Here is a 17,804-nt window from a genome sequence, read left to right on the forward strand (position 1 = left end):
CCTGCATTTGCCCATTCAGTAAAATAAAATGTAAGCATACATATCCATGTGTATAATTTTAAAAAGAGCAAAATATTATCTGGCAATTGTGGCCACTTTGAGAGATCAAATTTCCCAAACTTTATTTTAGAGTAAACTGTGGCCAAGCTTGGTCAGTGAGATATGAAAGTATTATATGAAATTTCTTTTTGAACCTTTAAAAATGGAAAAGGCTCTTCCCCTCTTCTTCCCTTCTCTTTGGTTGGCATATGGAGGTGGCAGTGAGCCAGTTTTTATGATGGTGCCCAGCCTGTATGGATATTGGATCAATAAGACAAAAGGGGCCCTGATTCCTAATACTATCTGCTTATTCCTATCAGCCCTAAAATGTGTTTGTCTGAATAGTTACACAAGACAATGACAACTATTTTATCTTAATAAGCCACTGTTATTTTGGATCTCTGTTTCAGAAGGCAAGCATAAATTCTATGAAAGATAGAAACCTGTATAAGGAAGTAAGGTGATATGAAGGAACCAATTGATTCAGGTGATTATTGCCATTCAGCCATGGCATAAATTGAGAACTCTACAAATCTCAGTTTAGGTAGTATGGAAAACTCCATAGCATGAGAATGAAGCATACTTCTGGACATGTATTTGGTGTTCAAGTAAATCATTGAAATTTGGCTATGGAAGAGATATAGGGAATTTTCACAATATGGACAAGAAATAGTGCTGAATTAGGAGACGATAGTCACACTAGGTTACACTTACATAGCTCCTTAGATGTTGATGATACAGATGGGGCTTTGATAAGTAGCCATTGCCTCAATCCAATGTCAAAATGGAAATGCTGGCAAAGGGAAAGTTTGTACACAGATTTACAACAATGTAGCACAATATTTAGAAGCATGAATTATTAATACAGACTTGTAGCTACTGGGTTGAAATCCAGACTCAACCATCTATTACCTTTGTGGCCATGGACAAGGCACTTAAGCTGTGACTTATATTTTTCCATCTGTAAGTAGGAGTAATAGAATCCTCTTCAGGGAGTTATTAGAATTCAGTGAGATAATGTGTGAGTGTTTAGCATAGTTCCTTGCAGTTAGTAACTATTAAAAATGGTGACTGTTATCAATAACAAATAGAACAAGGGGTGTCGATGTCCGCTCCCGGCCGGCAGGAAGGACACACGACAAAGTCTGGTAGTGGACAACCTTTTCTTTTTATTTTCCTTCTCCGTACAGCCTGCCCTGGGTTCTCCCAGCTGAAGCCTCCTCTGGTCCGCTCCCCGCGGCTCCTTTTGTGCTTCAGTCTGCCCCAAAGCCTCTACCGGTCCGCTCTCCGCGGCTCCTTTTGGGCTTTTACTTCTGGGCTTCTACCTGGCTTCTTCTTCCGCCCAGGGGTGGCACCGGTATATATACGGGTACAGTGTCCAATCATGTTAAAGTAAGCAAGGCAAGCTGATTGGCTAACATCATCAGTTGCCAGGCAGACTATATTGTTGAGCGGGTTGTTTACGCGGTAAGCAGGAAACTAACATATTCGATGGGAGGGGTAATCTACCTCAGGCTTTGCTCTTTACCACAGGCCGCACGTCCGCCGCGCAAGGCGAGCTATCACAGACGCGGCTCCCAACAAAGGGGATAATAAATGATCTATTTTTTTTTCCACTGGACAGCACTCCATGGAGTTGGAAAGTGTTTTTTCTTTCTGAGCTCTTTTATCTTCAAGTTAAACATTCTCAGGCTTTTCAACTCAGCAGCCTGTGTCATGATTCCAAGCTATTCTCATTCTGGTTTCTCTAGCTTAATGATGAGTGGATGCTATTTACATGTTATACAGGAAAGTTTTGCACACATACAGGAATTTCTTGTAGTAGCTCTCTCCAGTCATCGTGACAACTCCAAATGCCTCCATAACATTTTCATAGGCCCTCTGGAGGCAATACTGCCTCTGTGTGAGATGTAATCTAAATAAACAATTGCTGTGGAGAAGGACCACTTTACTTTTCCTTAGGAATTTTTGCATTGTCTAATGTAAACTATTTATTAGGTTTGCAATGATTGATAGTACATTTCCCTTAAAGCCGTTAGTTATATCTGCAACTCTGAGGAACCACAACACTGTTGATTAAATTGAATTTGTTGCCAACAAGACTTACAAAAATTTTTATATGCCTGGTCTTCCTGTCCTGTACTTAAAAATCTGATCTTGACAAACAAGTGGGATACTGTATTCCTTTTCCGCTTGAACTTCATTTTCATTTTGTCAACTAGTGTTTGTTATTATTCCAAATGATTTGTCAGCTGGAATTTTATCAACTATCTACATCCTTTTTCAGTTTACTGATTACTGTGTTGTACAGGATTAGATGAAGGACAAGAGTCTGTTGTATTACTGCAAACCTCCTCCCAGGTTGACATTAATCCATTAGTTAACATCAATCAGTTAAGATGTACCTAATCATACTGCTGTTCAAAAATTCTGCATTTCTTCATGTTTCTCATAAAAGTGTCATGAATATTTTTGCATTCAAGAATAATCCTGGCAACAGATTTCCTTTGATCAATCATTTCAAAGTACTTTACATACAACTCTCAGCTATAAGTTTCATAGTTTTACAGGGAAGTTTTATTAGCAATTATAAATTATACAGAAACAAGAAATTTGATAGCAGATTTAGGATTTAGACATTTAACTGCCTCCAATGTATTTAATATGAAGAATTACTCTACGTGTGAGTTTATTGTAGGGATCAGTCCTAGTTTTAGTTGTAGTGATTGCATGGCACCTGAAAATAATTGTAATCCATCCCCATACACTAAAGGCAGGAATTCTGTTAATAGAATACTTCTTTACAATTTTAAAACTTAATCATTTTACAAAGACAAACAGGTCTTAGAACTCACTACTGGGAGCAGAATATAGTATATTGTTCGCATTGAGATACTAATGATGTTGCTGTTTCTTTCATGAGACCGTATTTTGATAAACAACAGTGGTGGAGAGCATGAAGGTTGGTTTTCTGGTTAGGGGGAGATTGAATTTAAAGGATAAACAAGTAGGAAGAACAATGGTACAGAAAGGGGAAAGTGGAATCATATAAATTTTAACTAGTTTGCTATCATGCCGTGGATCATTATTGCCTTCTATCACATTCCTACAAAGTCTAGAAAATTCTAACCATTAAAATTACTTTTGTAAGCTGTTTGGAAACATGTACACTTTCAGTGTGTTAGAAATGTCTGCTTTCTGGAAGAGTTAACCTATTATTTATCCAATTTGGTTTGTAATCACTGAGCAGAGAGCAAGTGATGAAGCCAGAAGGCTTCCTGTAGAGCCAGAGGTAAGGAACAAGAGGCCAAAGAATACTTGGAAGAGGTAGGAGCCCAAAAGGTTAGAAGTCCAGTAATAGGAGCAACTGGGTTACCTAATTAGCAATTTCAGGGTGTTGCCTAGGGCATGACTATCCATCTGGCCAGAGCTGTACACTCCTCCTCCCAATGGGATGCAGATCTAGTCCTGAAAGTAGCCTCCCCAGGGGCAGCTCTGCCTCTCCAGGTTTTCTCTAGCTTGCATTTCTCTTTTTGCAGGCTTCTGCACAAATGCTTTCTTGGCACTGTGGTTTTTGCATACTTCTCTGTAAAGGCTGGACATTGATGAATTTGGCTGAACTTCTTGTGGCACATGCTGCATTAAAGAATTTGCCTTTGTGTCTTTTTCTTTCTTTTGCACCTTGCAGTTTGAAACAGGTGAGTCAGTTGGCTGAACTTCTGGGTGTGTTCTTCTATTTCTGACCAAATGCTTGCGGGGATATAATTTGGTCCCCTGTGCCTCGTGCCACCCCTTCTTTGCTGCAGTCTTTGACTGCCTCAGCTGTTCTGTTTACTATGCTTGAATTCTGTACCACAAGTAAAAGCACCACAAATGACTTCAAAGAAGTAAAGTGAATTTGGGTGATCCAGGTCTAAAATGTAAATCTCCATGGTTCTTTATGGACATTTTTTTGGGAATATTTATGGGAATGTTTCTGAAGATGCCATGGTTGTGCTTCTTCCTCATTTACCCAGTGGAGCTGCCATGCATACTTAGGAGGTGTCTAAAAGAGATGATAGCAGTAATGATGGCAAGGATAATTTATCACCTGGATAGCCCCTGTCACTGATGTTTTTCTTTTGTAGGTGTGTTTGGTGCACAGTGAAATTTAGTTTGCTATCACTTGCTCCCATTTCTCTCTCTTGTCATCTAGTTTCATAACTGCCTCCGTCACATTGATATAGGGGAAAGAAACTCCCTACCTGCTAGATGTCTTGGACATGTTTGTGTTCTCTAAAATTGAATAATGAATTTTAGGAACAATGGAGGTTGAGAGCAGAGTATATTTATTGAGAGAAAGAAAGCTTCTGTTCGAGAGAGAAAGAAAGAATGGGGTCCTGAGTGGGTTGCCGAGGACCTTGCCTTTTCCAGGAATTTTCATAGAGCAAAACCACAAGGGGAGGTGGGTCCAAGATGGGGAAAGTTTGAATCTGAGAGGTGGGTATGGGGTGGGGCAGAACTGTGGTCAACTGATAAGATTACCAGCGTAATTGCTCAAATAAAATTGATTAAATCGGGATCAAATGAGGAAGCCAGTCATGTAGCAAGCAGGCATGAATACAGAATAGGTCCTTTCCCTGTAGGGGGTTGGGTTAGTGGCTCTCTTCCTCAAGGTATTCTGATACTCTTTGGAATATCAAACCCTGATGTTTATCCTTAGGAAGTCTGTGGGTACACTTGATTTATCTTTTGTCTTGAGATCTGGCCCACAGTGAGAGCTGCCTGTCTCCTCCACAGTTGCAAATTATCTGGGCTTCTGCACTAGATCCTTTGAGGCCCAGCCCTGTCTAACTGCCTATAATATTTTTTATCTAACTCAGCTGTCTGTAATAACATGACTGTGCACAATTTCCTAAGAGTGCTTCTGGGCTAAGGTTCTCCTATCGCAGCAGAAACTCAAATTTCAAACCTCCTCTTCCTTCAGAACCAAACACAAAAGCCAATGCATCTGGTAGTACGCATTTGTTAAATGCACTAGGAATGCTTGCCATTAGGAATTCATAGGTTAAACTGTTTATATTATGAGATTTTTAACAGCGGGGTTTTAAAGGCAATAGCTTAACCGAAGGCATCAGACTGATACAGAATGCATTAGAAAAATATGTGCACTACTGGTGCTTACCACAGATTTTCTACATTAGAAGCTCAAGAGGTGGGATCTGGGAATCTGCATTTTAATAAAGTTATTAAGTTATTTTGAAATATACTGAGAATTGAAGATTGCTCCTTACGTTGTGCTTAGAATTAAAGCATTTCCTGCAGGTGTGCAAAAATGTTAGCAAGTAGCAATAGTCATTTTTGAATTAATAGAATAAATTTTACTTTTAAAGTTACATTTCATATGACATTGTTGCCTCTCACTTCTGTCTCAACAAATAGAGTGAATCAGAATCTTTGAGTCTGGATTTATCTTCCACAGACTCTTCATCTGCTTCTCTTGTATTCAGGAGGTACATGTGTAACCTGTTATCTCTGAAATGACTTTTTCTTATAAACTTCTAATCTCTATGTCTAGTTATGATGAAGAATTTGGTGTATTTTAAAAGATGATGATCCTCTGTCTCCATGGATTCGAATACTTTCTGTCTATGGGAGCATAGTCCCCACTCCTTCTTCCAGCCTGGGCCACACTCTGATGTCTTTTCTTGGTCTTCTGCTGTTCCTTGAATTCCATTTTCCACATCCAAGATCCTGGGTTCCTCCCACTGTCCTTGCTACGCATGACTGCACATCTGGAAGTTCTCTGCATGTGGTATGCCATTCCACAGCCTCTCCAAATCCAAATCTTGAATCCCTTCACTCAGAGGGACACCCTCTATTTGTCTCCAAGCTCAGATGTTTGATTCTATGCTTTCCCCCTTTCCAATCTGAAATTACTCTTGCTTTGGGAGGCAGGAGTTAGGAGACTGGTGTTATGGTCCCAGCCTGGGTGGCACTTGCCTTCACCCACTTCAGTTTAGTTTAGATTCCTTACCTAAGTGAGATGGGTGGAACGGCTAGAGTTATAAGTCTATTGTTTTTGAATAACTGCTTTTGTTTTGGGCTCATTTTCCTGCCACAAATTTAATAAAGACCTTTGTGGCACTATCTTTGGAGCTCAGAATTTACAAGGTGCGAGCCTCTCTGAGCCAGGCTGACCAAATAAAAATGTTTTTCTGCTTTTCTGGAGTGCAGTGTGGATTCCTTAGCTGTCCGAAGTAGTCTTAGTATCTTGTTTTCCACAATGATTACACTGTATGACATAGTATGTTTGATAAATATTATCAAATGCACAGCTTTGTCTTCTACATGGGAGAAAGCTCTATATTTCACCATAACAAAAGAGATCAACTCACTTCTCTATGATTTGAAAGCAGTTGTAACTTGAAAGAAGAGAAGGAGTTTGGTAGGTAAATAGAGAAATCTTCAAAAGATGACTGTATTTTATTTTTCATCTTACAGTCTTGTTCTATTTGGAGAGATTCATCCTGCATGGGTGGTCTAGAAAGTGAGATAAGAATAAGAACAAAATAAGAATAGATTATAAAGATATTTCCCTTTGGGCTCTAGTATAATCTTTTCACATAGGTAGGTGTTTCAAAACTCAGTATTTGGATTCACTGGAGAAATACCTAGTAAATAAAAATATGACTCAAATGCCACCTTGCTGCTAGACGGAACTATTTTTTGCTTGTTCTCAGAATTGGTGCAATAACTTATCTACTGAACTTTATGTTTGTGCAGTTAATAGATTTTCTCTGATTGCAGAGATGCCAGCCTCAGATCAGTTAGGAATCTGTGCTCTCACTATAAACTACAGAGCTGCTCAGTGGCCATATGGTGGCTCCTACAGGGGTGATTCATGACACCAAAATCACATCTTTGGTCCATTGCACATTGTTTTCAAGCTGTGGGCATGTTTCTAACCTTTCTACCAATTGCCCATCAAATAAAATGATTCAATTTGTGAGAAATATCTCTCTAAAAGACATATTGTTAGCGTATTTTCTCAGCTTTCTACTTGGAAAGTTTGTTGAGATCTAAGACATACCACAATGTCTTTCTGCTATGAATCATGCAAGCCAGAAAAATGGAAAGGTATGGAAAATTTTCCAGTTTATCTCTTAATCACTAGTGATAGGAGAGGGACCATGGTTTTATTCTCCTTAAGATGCAGAGCCATTCATAGAGACAATCTCATTTGAGCTTTTGGGAAGAGAGCCTTTAATGAGATTAATGATGTGATGAATTATGTGATTTATACACATCACGCTTCCGCACTAATGTGACAACCATTTTTTTTTATCATCATCACTGTCTTCTTTGAGTACTTGATTTGTTCATACTGAGAAATTCCCAATTTCACTTGATTCTGCTGTTTTGTTATAGATGATGATATTTAGATGGAAATCAGATTCCCCAGGAACTGGTGAGTTGAGATTACAGATGGAGTCAGTGAGCATTTTGGGTCATGATATGCCAAAGCTACTGGTTTTCACAAAAAAGAATAAGGTAGATATACAGAGAAGTGGAAATTTGAGACCATATAGCAGGAGAGAGAGAGAGAGAGAGAGAGAGAGAGAGAGAGAGAGAGAGACAGAGAGAGACAGAGACAGAGAGAGACAGAGACAGAGAGAGACAGAGAGAGACAGAGAGACTTTAAAAGGCTTTAAAAGATTTTATGAAGTCAGTCTACTTACAGGGGGATATTTTTTGAGGATGTCCAGTACAGTACTTATAAAATAAATCTCCCTTTATAAAGAAAATCTATTTTCATTGGCTTTCTCTTCCTTGCAACATGTGATCCCAAGCTGGAATAATTTGAACTTGATGCACAAAAGTTTATTGTAAATTTTTTAAAGGGTTTTCATACCTACTATATCACTTTTCCCCTATGTCAGTCCCATTTAAGAAATAGGACAGCCATGATAACCATTTTGAGAGCCAAAGATACTAAGGCTCAGCTTGAGGAAAGGTTGGCTTTTAATCACACAGCTTAGCAGAGGCAGAACTAAGCCTGAAGTACAAATCTTTCTTCTATGCTTAGCACTTGGCATTTACTAGGTCCAAAAAATTCTTTACCAGCTGATATATCTAAAAGGGTGTGAGTGATTCTAGTCAGAAACAATGCAAAGAAGCTAGTCTTTTAATAGACGTGAATACTCTCTAGGAATTCAACAAAAGCAAACCAGCAACCTCTTGTTATTCATTCTATTCCATTTTGGTAAATGCATTGTGTTCGAAATGTCTTCCCTTTTTCCCCGGGCCTCCCTCTGCACCAGAATGAGACAGATCTTGCTTCTGAGAACACTCACCCCACCTTACTTCTCTGCAGCTGCTGCCAGATGTGGCCCCATTTGGTGAGTTCTACTTCAGTATTTAAAAATATAAAATTGTCCAGGAGTGAAGCTTTAAGTACCAACTCGACTGCCAACAACTTTCCTAGGCAAAGCAGGAAATTCTGCCAATCTGGTTAGAACTGAAGTGCTGACGGTATTTACTTAAGTTTTAATGTAGTACTTAGTGCTGTAAATAGAGGTATCCCATCAACTGTTAAACAGTTGAAGGCTCTTTAAACTAGGCCTCATAGGACCTGGTTTTGAAGTATTATGTGTTTCCGTGGTGCTGTACTATTTTGTTTTCTATATAATCACTGATTTGTCTTTTGAGAAAAAAATGAGGGGTATGACGTAGTGGGTAGAGTCCTAAAGGAAGGCTTCAGGCTTTTTTATACCTTAATATTAAACACACACACACACACACACACACACACACACACACACACACAAACCACACACAAAAAAACCACACACATCCCAAGACAGTGTAGAATGAAACTTATTTGTCTCACATACTTTCTGAAAGTCTATATTACCATTTCAACAAAAGAATAAAGAGCAAGATAAAGGAGAGGTGAAAAGAAACAAGGAGATAGATTGCTTAGAGATGAAGAGGGGACCTGAGGAAGGGAAGAGAAAATAGCACGGAGGGCAAAGGGGAATAAGCTACAAAGCTACGACACATATACATTCCGATTCCTCCAGTGAATGCTATTATTTACTGCAAGTGTATGCTAATAAAACTGTTTAAAAAGAAAAGCAATGAGTGCTGAACATAAAGTTTTCTTCCTCTCCACTTTTCATGTGTAAACAAAGTGGAAGTGCAGAGTGATGCTGTAGAAAGAACCATCTTAGACACAAGCTCAATGAGAAAATTAAAAGTGGGAATTATTGGTTGTCAGATGAGAGTAATTAAAAGCTCCAGGCAGTCTTGCCAAAGAAAGCCTGTTTATGAACTTTATTTCAATTACCATTTTTAATGTCTTTGACAATGGGATCCGTGTATGCATACTACAGATCAACATATCCTTTTCCTGGGCCAACCAGGCCTGGTGTGCAGGTTGTTTCTGCAGGCCCTGGTGAACCAGGCTCCCGCCAGTGCAGGTTGACCTGCTGTCTGCCCTGGAGCCCTTTGGGACCTCGGAGCTAATGTCAGAGGAAAGTGACTCTCTTTATACCAGCTCTTCTGTGGCCTCACTATCTGAGAATGAGAGGCCGCCATTATTTGTGTGTCATTGCTATGTATGCTCACTCACTGAAGACCTGGTCACCAATGCCTGGGAAGAGTTGCAAGAAAAGCCCGAGTGGCAACTCCAGGATGTACAGGCCCTCCGTGACACGGTACAAGGAAGCACCCCACCTGAGCATGTCCCTCGACAACAATACTTTTCAGCTGTGCTTCTTTCACACCAGCAAGTTTGATTGGACTGGTCACTGCAGCTGCTGGTCAATTACCACAGCTGCAGGAGAAACTGACCTGAGGGCTTCAGTAACTTGAGTCCATTGGTCCTGAAAGATGTCCTCAGCCCTGGCTTCCTCACCATGCAGCACCACCCAGGCCCCAGGGGCTGCCACATCCTCTGCATAGATCCAAACAGATGGATACTGAGCAACTACTCAATAACTGAAAACATGTGAGCCATATACTTGATATTAGAAAAACTATTCCTTCTGAAGAAACCCAGGTGGTTCATCTGGTGGCTTTCAACGTATTTTCTTCCATACTCATTCTTGTGATTCTGGAGTTAAATAATGACAAGTACAGCTTGCTGAGCTTGTACCTTCTCTGTGCATTTAGACCCTGCAGGCAAAGTGGAATTCAAAGCTTGATTTGTGCTACTTAACTGTTCATCCTTAAAAGAAATTTAAAGCATGTCTTGGTAAGTTTTTGGTAGAAATTAATTTACTTACCTCATTAATGCTAGTTTTATGGACAGGTCTTTTTACCATAGATACTAACACCCTCTAGGGTCCTGGCTATGTCAGAAGTGCCAAAATGCACACCTCTGGCTGCCCTTAATTCCATCTGACAATGGTGGGACCAGTACTGCTAAAAGGACATGAGTGGAATGGCTGAAGTAGACATCCCACATCCAGCAGTCTGGATGGAGGAACCTGTGAGAGGCTTTTGGGAGAAAGAAAACACAACAGAACAAAAAACTAGACAAAAGGAGGGACCAAGCATTAAGCCCTATCATGTTCTTGGGATGTGAATTCTGCATCATGTTCCTGGCCAATTGCCTTTGTCTATTTGACTTAACACAGGGATGGCCAGATTCTTATGAAGTGTATCAAAGACTAGAAAAGAGCTGGGCATGGTGGCATACACCTTTAATTCAGCAACTCAGGAGGCTGAAGAGCATCAAAAGCTGGAGACCAGCCTGGGCAACTTAGCAAGGCCCTGTCCTGAAATGAAAAGTGAAATGGGCTGGAGATGTAACTTGGTTATTGTTTTCCTGGGTACCATCCTCAGTACAAACAAAAACAGAAAGGATGTTGCCCGTTTCTCTGGCTGTTATAGTTTGTTTCTGGATGTCCGCTTTCAAAGCTGGCTAAATCTAGAGTTTGTGATTTGTTCATTGTCTAGTGCTGGGATTGACACTGTGAGTGTTGCACTAGCCATGAGGTGAGTAACCTGTGTACAGTATAAAGGAGAGAAAATGGTTTGCTCCTCCTTTTTGTCTTTTGCTCTTATTGATTTTGATATCTGCCTCAACTGGTATGAACAGTTGCCCCTCAGCCATGCCACTCTGCCTTGGAGCCAGCTGAGTATACACTGATACCTCCAAAAAAACTGTAAGCTAAATAAACCTTCCTTTCCCTAATTTTGGGAGTCAGGTATTTTGTCTCAGCAATGACAGAAAAGTAACTGAGACACTGTGGCCTTTCTGGTTAGACCCAGAAAAAGCAGTTTCTTTCAGTGTCTGAGAGAAGTCACCCTGGGTTGGTCTGCCTTGGAGTCTCTATGCTTTATTTTGGCTCCAAAGAGGGATCAAATAGTCTTACACCTCAGGAGATTTGGCCCAAGCTGTGAACGAGGACCTGCCTGGTGCAAACTAAGGCAGGGTGTTTGTGTTGACCAGCAGGGCAACAGTGAGTCATGCTTAGTAGTGGGGAGACCCCTGCAGGATCCAACAAGCAAACACTGAAAACTGGGCAATGTTTCCCTTCAGGGAAAAGTTGTGTTTCACAAACACCTGGAAATTAACTCTTCCTGAATTCATGGTAGTATACTGGGAAGAAAGTAAAAGCAATAGCAAATCAGAATTGAGTGCCTGCTTTATCCTCCTAAGGATAAACCATACTGTTTCTCTATTTTTTTTTTAAATCTCTTGTAAATTTGTTCTCACCCATAGCTAAATGTTACAGTAATCTGGGGCACTTCTAAATAGATGGACAGCGACGAGCCCCTTCATACCTCTGAATCTATATGTCAGGGGGGAACTACACTCTGAACTGTGAACCTTCTGTTGCTGGTATCTAATTGGTTTTACTGCCATAGGGACATTGTACTCAGGAGGTTTCTTTTTCCCGTATGTGAATTTAAGATATTTGGGTCTGAAAGTTGGGAACCAAAGGTTCCAAATCAATACATAAGCTTAGGTATACAGGGATTTCTTTTCTTCCCTTTCCCTATCCCCCTACTCAGAATTCTGGAAAAATGTGCCTCTTCCTAGAGACCATCTAGTCTACTTTCAGGCAGCAGAAGCATGTCCACAAGCACCCACAAAAGCAGCTGATGCACTGTCTGACTAAACATGCTGCCCAGTAAGGTTCTGAAAACCAGCTGACAAACCAGTAAACTCATCACTGTCATCTCTGTGTAAGTCACGCTGGCCCTTTTCATAAAGCAAGCTCCTGTGAAGGAGAATATCTGACGTTTGTTTCTTTCATTTTGAGCACATGGGGAAGCAAGTGAAGTCTATGCAGCAGCCAGAGATATAACCCTGGCTTAGCGCCTTAACTTTCTTGTTGTTTTGGCCTAAGTGTCTTGGCATCACTCACACTTCATCCTGCTTTCTGAAGGAATCACATGACTCAAGCTTGTATTCATTTCAGGTTACCAGCTACAGCTCTTCCACAAAGAGATAGGCTGACAGGAAACACTTGGATTCCTGTGCACTGTTATCCTTGAGTGGGTGGTTCCTGCAAATGTCATCGCACCCTCAGATCAGTCCTGGGTTTACCTTTTCCATTTGAGTAGCAAAAGCTATCCTGTTGTGGCATTATTACCTCATTTAAAATTTGTCAGGTTTTCTTTTGAAATCCTTGTTTGGAGAGTAAGATGTCAACTAAGCTAATGTAAGTGTGGCTTTCCTATGGCCATGAAGCATGGAGACTCCAAACATGTGAACTGCTCAGGGAAAACACCAGTCCTGGTAACAGCTCTCAGTACCTGCAACTGTTAGCTTTGTAAATCTAAGCTCCTTTCTGCTCTCCTGACTCGGAAATGGTGTGCTCAAAATGAAAGAAACAAACGTCAGATATTCTCCTTCACAGGAGCTTGCTTTATGAGAAAGGCCAGTGTGACTTACACAAAGATGACAGTGATGAGTTTACTGGTTTGTCAGCTAGTTTTTAGAACCTTACTGGGCAGCACGTTTAGTCAGACAGTGCATCAGCTGCTTTTGTGGGCGCTTGTGGACATGCTTCTGCTGCCTGGCATATAATGTGGGGACCTGTCTTCGTGAAATACTTGAAACTTCTCTGGGACCACAAGCCTCTGGCACCATTCTGATGGGGGTAGGAACTAGGATACTTTCCTGACCAGTCTGGGGCATCATTTCAGCCGCTGGTCACATTCCTTGCTTCAAACTGAAATTCAGTTGGGCTTTGAGTATAGGGACATGGTGGTGGATTCATCTATTTCAGTATTTGTTTCAACCAAATGTTTATTTTTCTAGTGTGTTTTTCTAAGTCAAGTGAAAATAAGTCATTTTAGTGTGTGACAGGATCTTAAATAATAAAAATCCCTTTAAGGTTGGGAAAAAAATGTAACATTTTCCTTTGAAGATTACTAGGTGAGACTGTGGCCTATACAAGGAAGTAAATGAGAGATAAGATGGGGTATATTGATTGAGAACATACTATGGACAATCTTGAGTACTGTGCTGAGGGGATTCAATTTCACTGCACAATCGATAGGTTATTCATTCAGTTTCTTTCTTCTTCAGCAATTTCTCCACTTGTATACGTGCTGCAATTTATACACCTTTTGAGTTCATTTTGAATAACAGTACTAGGCTAATCTTATGAAACTTGTTGCCACCATTTATCTGCCCTAGTTAAAAACCTAAATGGTGCTTTTTAGGACTCCACATCTTACTATCTTTTCACAATGAAACAAATTTCTTGATACTAACTTGAAGTGTGTGCTCTTGTTACCTATGTGCCTGCCTTTTCATCTAATAGTTAGTCTGAGTCACTTTCTCATTGCCGGGACAAAATACCAGATGCCCAGAACTGAAAGAAGGAGACATTTATTTTGGTTCACATTTTAGAGGATTTAATCATTGCACCATAGCCAACATAGTGGAAGTTCCTGGGTGGAGGAAAGCTGCTCAGGTCATGGCAACCAGGGAACAGCCAAGAGAGGAGCTAAGAAGGAAGATAAACCCTTCTGGGTCATGTCCACAGTGACTCTCCTCTTCCCACCAAACCCCACCTCCTAACACAAAGTCAACTATAAAGCCTCTATAATCCAATCATCTTCCAAATACTTGAGACTTTGGAGACTGTTTAATGTATAAACCATACTAAGTTTCTCAATTAAAAAAAAATCTCTTGTAAATTTGTTCTCAACCATAGCTGAATGTTACAGTAATTTGGGGCACTTCTAAAGCTCCCAGAGTCCAGACCCCACCCTGACTAATTCTATTAGAATCTTTGGGAGTGGGGCTAAACTATCAGTCATGTTTAAAATTTTCCGTGTGACTCCAATATGCAGCCGTAGGTAAGAAGCAATTCTGTGAAATTTGGTGTGATACTTAGCCCGCAGCAATACCAAAGATGTGTTGAAGTTGCATTGTGGGTATCACATTAATTAATTTCCATGGAGCTTATATTTTCTTATCAAGACGAGACTCTAGCACTCCTGTGGAAAAAAATCAAAGCTGTCAATTTTATGTTTGAAAAGAGGAAATGACTTTATTAATATTCTAATTCTTGAAGCAAATCATAAGTACAACAGGAACTTGCAGACCAAAGGACTATTGAAGTTTTCCCTCATAAACTGATTGCAAATGTCTTTGTCAGTCAATTTGAGTGATTATAGCATACACACATTGAAGTGCACTTCAGACAGCCAGTTTGTCTGAAGCCTTGCTGTTAAATCTCTTGTGAAGTAATTTCAGATTTAACCCTCAGAGAATTCTGAACTGCTCTTTAAAGGCAGAAAAGATTTTTATAAACATCCCATCACCGTTCATGACTATAGAAATCAGATGGATATTCAGTCCTGGCATTTAACAATAACAACAAAGGTAATATGTTTGGAAGGCTTGCCTTTTCCTGTTCCTCTTACTGGCTATTTTATTAGAGAGGAAGCCAGTCAGGCCACAGAAGAGTCCAGGTTGTTCAGCATACAGAGTTAAAAGAATATGGGGAGGAAAAGTTAAGCCCCAGGGTATTTTCAGGACTCCCAAGTTTAAACCTTCACTGGTACAGTCTATTTTACCTTGCCTATGCTATATTATTTGCTTGTGTCCATTCCTAGTTTTGTTTATATGCAAAGTGGGCATAGCAGGCTTCTAATGTAAAAGAACGAGAAAGGTCCTAGTGCAATCATGGCTTTTAGTCCCATGCTCACTAAGACTTCAGTAAATTGATTCTGGACAAATTCCCTTTTCTTCCCAAGAGTGTCTTGATTCAGATCTTTTGTGGAAAATATCTTCCTCTGTTTCATATGCTGGATTATAATCCCTTCTTTTGCCATTTCAACTATAAACTATAAAATCTGGGCATCATCATCTTGGCCATCTCATTGACATTTCATATTACTTCTAATTGATCCATAGTCCCTGTAAGTTTAATATATCAGTAGTTGTCACACTTTGCCAAGCTGCAGACTTATTAAAGCACAGACTTGTGAGTCCTACTACTAGAGTTTCTCATTCAGTATGTCTGGGGTAGGGCCTGAGAGTCTGAATGTTTTTAATTTTAAAAATCAAAACAGAAAAAAGATAGAAATAATAAGAATTTCCATAAAATAGTAGGAAACTAACATTAGTAAATATATCTCATATTGTTATCTTAGAAGTAGTCGTTCAGGTTATAAGATGTAGGCATAAAAAAATTGAACAATGACAGCCACAAACTGTTCCCTGTGGTACACCAACAGAGATTAGTAGTATAGTTATCTAGCTTGTATACATGTACATATATACATTCATACATGTTTACTTACATATGTGTAATCTTTTCCTTTCTTCCTTTTCTCCTTTCCCCTACCTGAGATACGGTATTTTTATACAACAGAATATTACTCAACCATATAAAAGGATAATCTTGAGGCTTTTGTGGGTAAATGGAGGCAACTTGAGACCATACTCATAAGTGAAATAAATTATATTCACATTTATAAATATCATATTGTCTTCCTAGTGTAAAAGACAATAATAAAAAGAAAAAACTGAAAGAGTAATAAGACTCAAAATGTGCAATAAATATTATAATAATGAGAGGGAGAGAGACTGGATTTTTAACAAGTTCTCAGGAGATGTCCATGTCCTCGACGCCACACTGAGAATCTCTGCTCTAGTTAAGTGGTTCTCAGCTTGAGTTGCATACTTGAATCACTTGGAAAGCTTTTAGTTCACACTGGTGCAAGTCCTGGTTACCAAGTTTTTGGTTTATTTGGTATGAGGTGCAATCCAATCATTGTGTTTTTATATAGCCCTTTGTGTGTGGCCAGAGTTGAGAATTATTGTATGTTTTGTCTTTTTAATAACTTTTGGTTTCCTTTTCATCTTTTATGCATATCATCCTCAAATGCTTTCCAATTGTATACATAGGAGTTCATATTCCCTACACATAAGGAGTTCATATTCTTTAGCATGATTTACTAAAGATCTTTACCATTTCTTCACAGTATCCCTCCTTATGCACAGGGATTACATTCTAAGACCCACAGTGACACCTAAAAACTGCACATTAGCATTAAAACCTAAGTATGGTATGATTTTTTCCTATGCTCATCTACACACCAGCATTCAATTTATAAATTACAGTAACATATCTACCACAATAATTCATAATAAAGTAGGACAAGTATAACAATACACCATAACACAATTGTGTGAATATGTTCTCAAAGTGTCATATTGTGTCATCTCACATCATCACAAGAAAAAGGTACAATAACATATTTTAAGAGACCTGAGTGTGTTTCAAAAGGAAACACAACTCACTTTGGGAATTTGCCAGCTGTATGCATAAAGTAGTGTTGATATTTTAAAATATATGAAGGTTATAGTAAAGATCAAATTGAATGTTTTCTCTCAGCAGGAAAGACTACAGGAGGAGGAGGAAAATTGAGGTAGATGGGGTGTATTTTTCCCTGTTCCCTAAGCTTAAATGATTTTTTTAAAAAAATGTGCCACATTGTATAAAAATCAACATTCTGTCCCATAGTTCTGTGAATTTGGGACTACGAAAGTGTCCTTGTGCTTTAGTAGGTAGCAAGACACAGAGGTAGGCAGCTTATCACCCCCAACCGCGCTGACTTTCTTCTTCAGTGTCCTGGGAATCAAATTCTTTACTTGCTAGTTTGCTTCAGACAGGAGGTTCATTACCACTATTCTTACTGGCTTGAATCATACTGTTGGTAGCAGTTTTAGACATTGCAAATGTCTGTGGGAGCAGGATATGCTACTGTGACTTACTGCAAGTTTAAATGATTCCTTGTCTTCAGCTACATAGACATTTATAAGTTTGCCTGGAACCAGGCTGGCTTGCTTAGTAAGTATGTCACTTATCACTAGTGGCCAAAGATGTGTGGTGTGTATTGGTGTCAAATCTATAATATGAAAAGGACTTATTTACCATATTGCGTGTGTTGGGAGAGTGACAGTTTGTGAATATTATCTCAGCACATTTAAATAATCTTATTACAACTATGTAGATCTTGCTTGAAATGCTCAGTAGAAAATTTAGATGCATGTCAAAGCATTTTCAAAACTGTAAGTCACTGTATAAATTGAAAGGATGCTAACAAACACCTAAACACATTTAAGAGTCCCTGAAAATTTCTCATTAGCAGGCTTAGCCTGCTGGGCTGAGTACAGACAAAACAGCAAATTTCTTATCATCTGTATGCACTGGAGAAGAAAATTTAAACAGGCAATTCAAGAGAAACAGGTACTGTAGGAATCTTTGACCCTGTTAGATTTATAGTGTGGTGTATTT

General features: G+C 39.4%; 1 long non-coding RNA gene and 1 pseudogene across 1 annotated transcript in view; both read left to right on the forward strand.

Moving 5' to 3' along the window:
• Positions 1-17,804, forward strand: part of LOC134475370 (uncharacterized) — a 287,729-nt gene that overhangs the window by 29,518 nt on the left and 240,407 nt on the right. The window lies entirely within an intron of this gene.
• LOC100718188 (alpha-tocopherol transfer protein-like) lies at positions 9,549-10,243 on the forward strand (annotated as a pseudogene).

The sequence above is a fragment of the Cavia porcellus genome, unplaced genomic scaffold (assembly GCF_034190915.1).
Source record: "Cavia porcellus strain 051 isolate PalLab524CR breed Dunkin Hartley unplaced genomic scaffold, mCavPor4.1 scaffold_3, whole genome shotgun sequence".
Classification (NCBI taxonomy): Eukaryota; Metazoa; Chordata; class Mammalia; order Rodentia; family Caviidae; genus Cavia; species Cavia porcellus.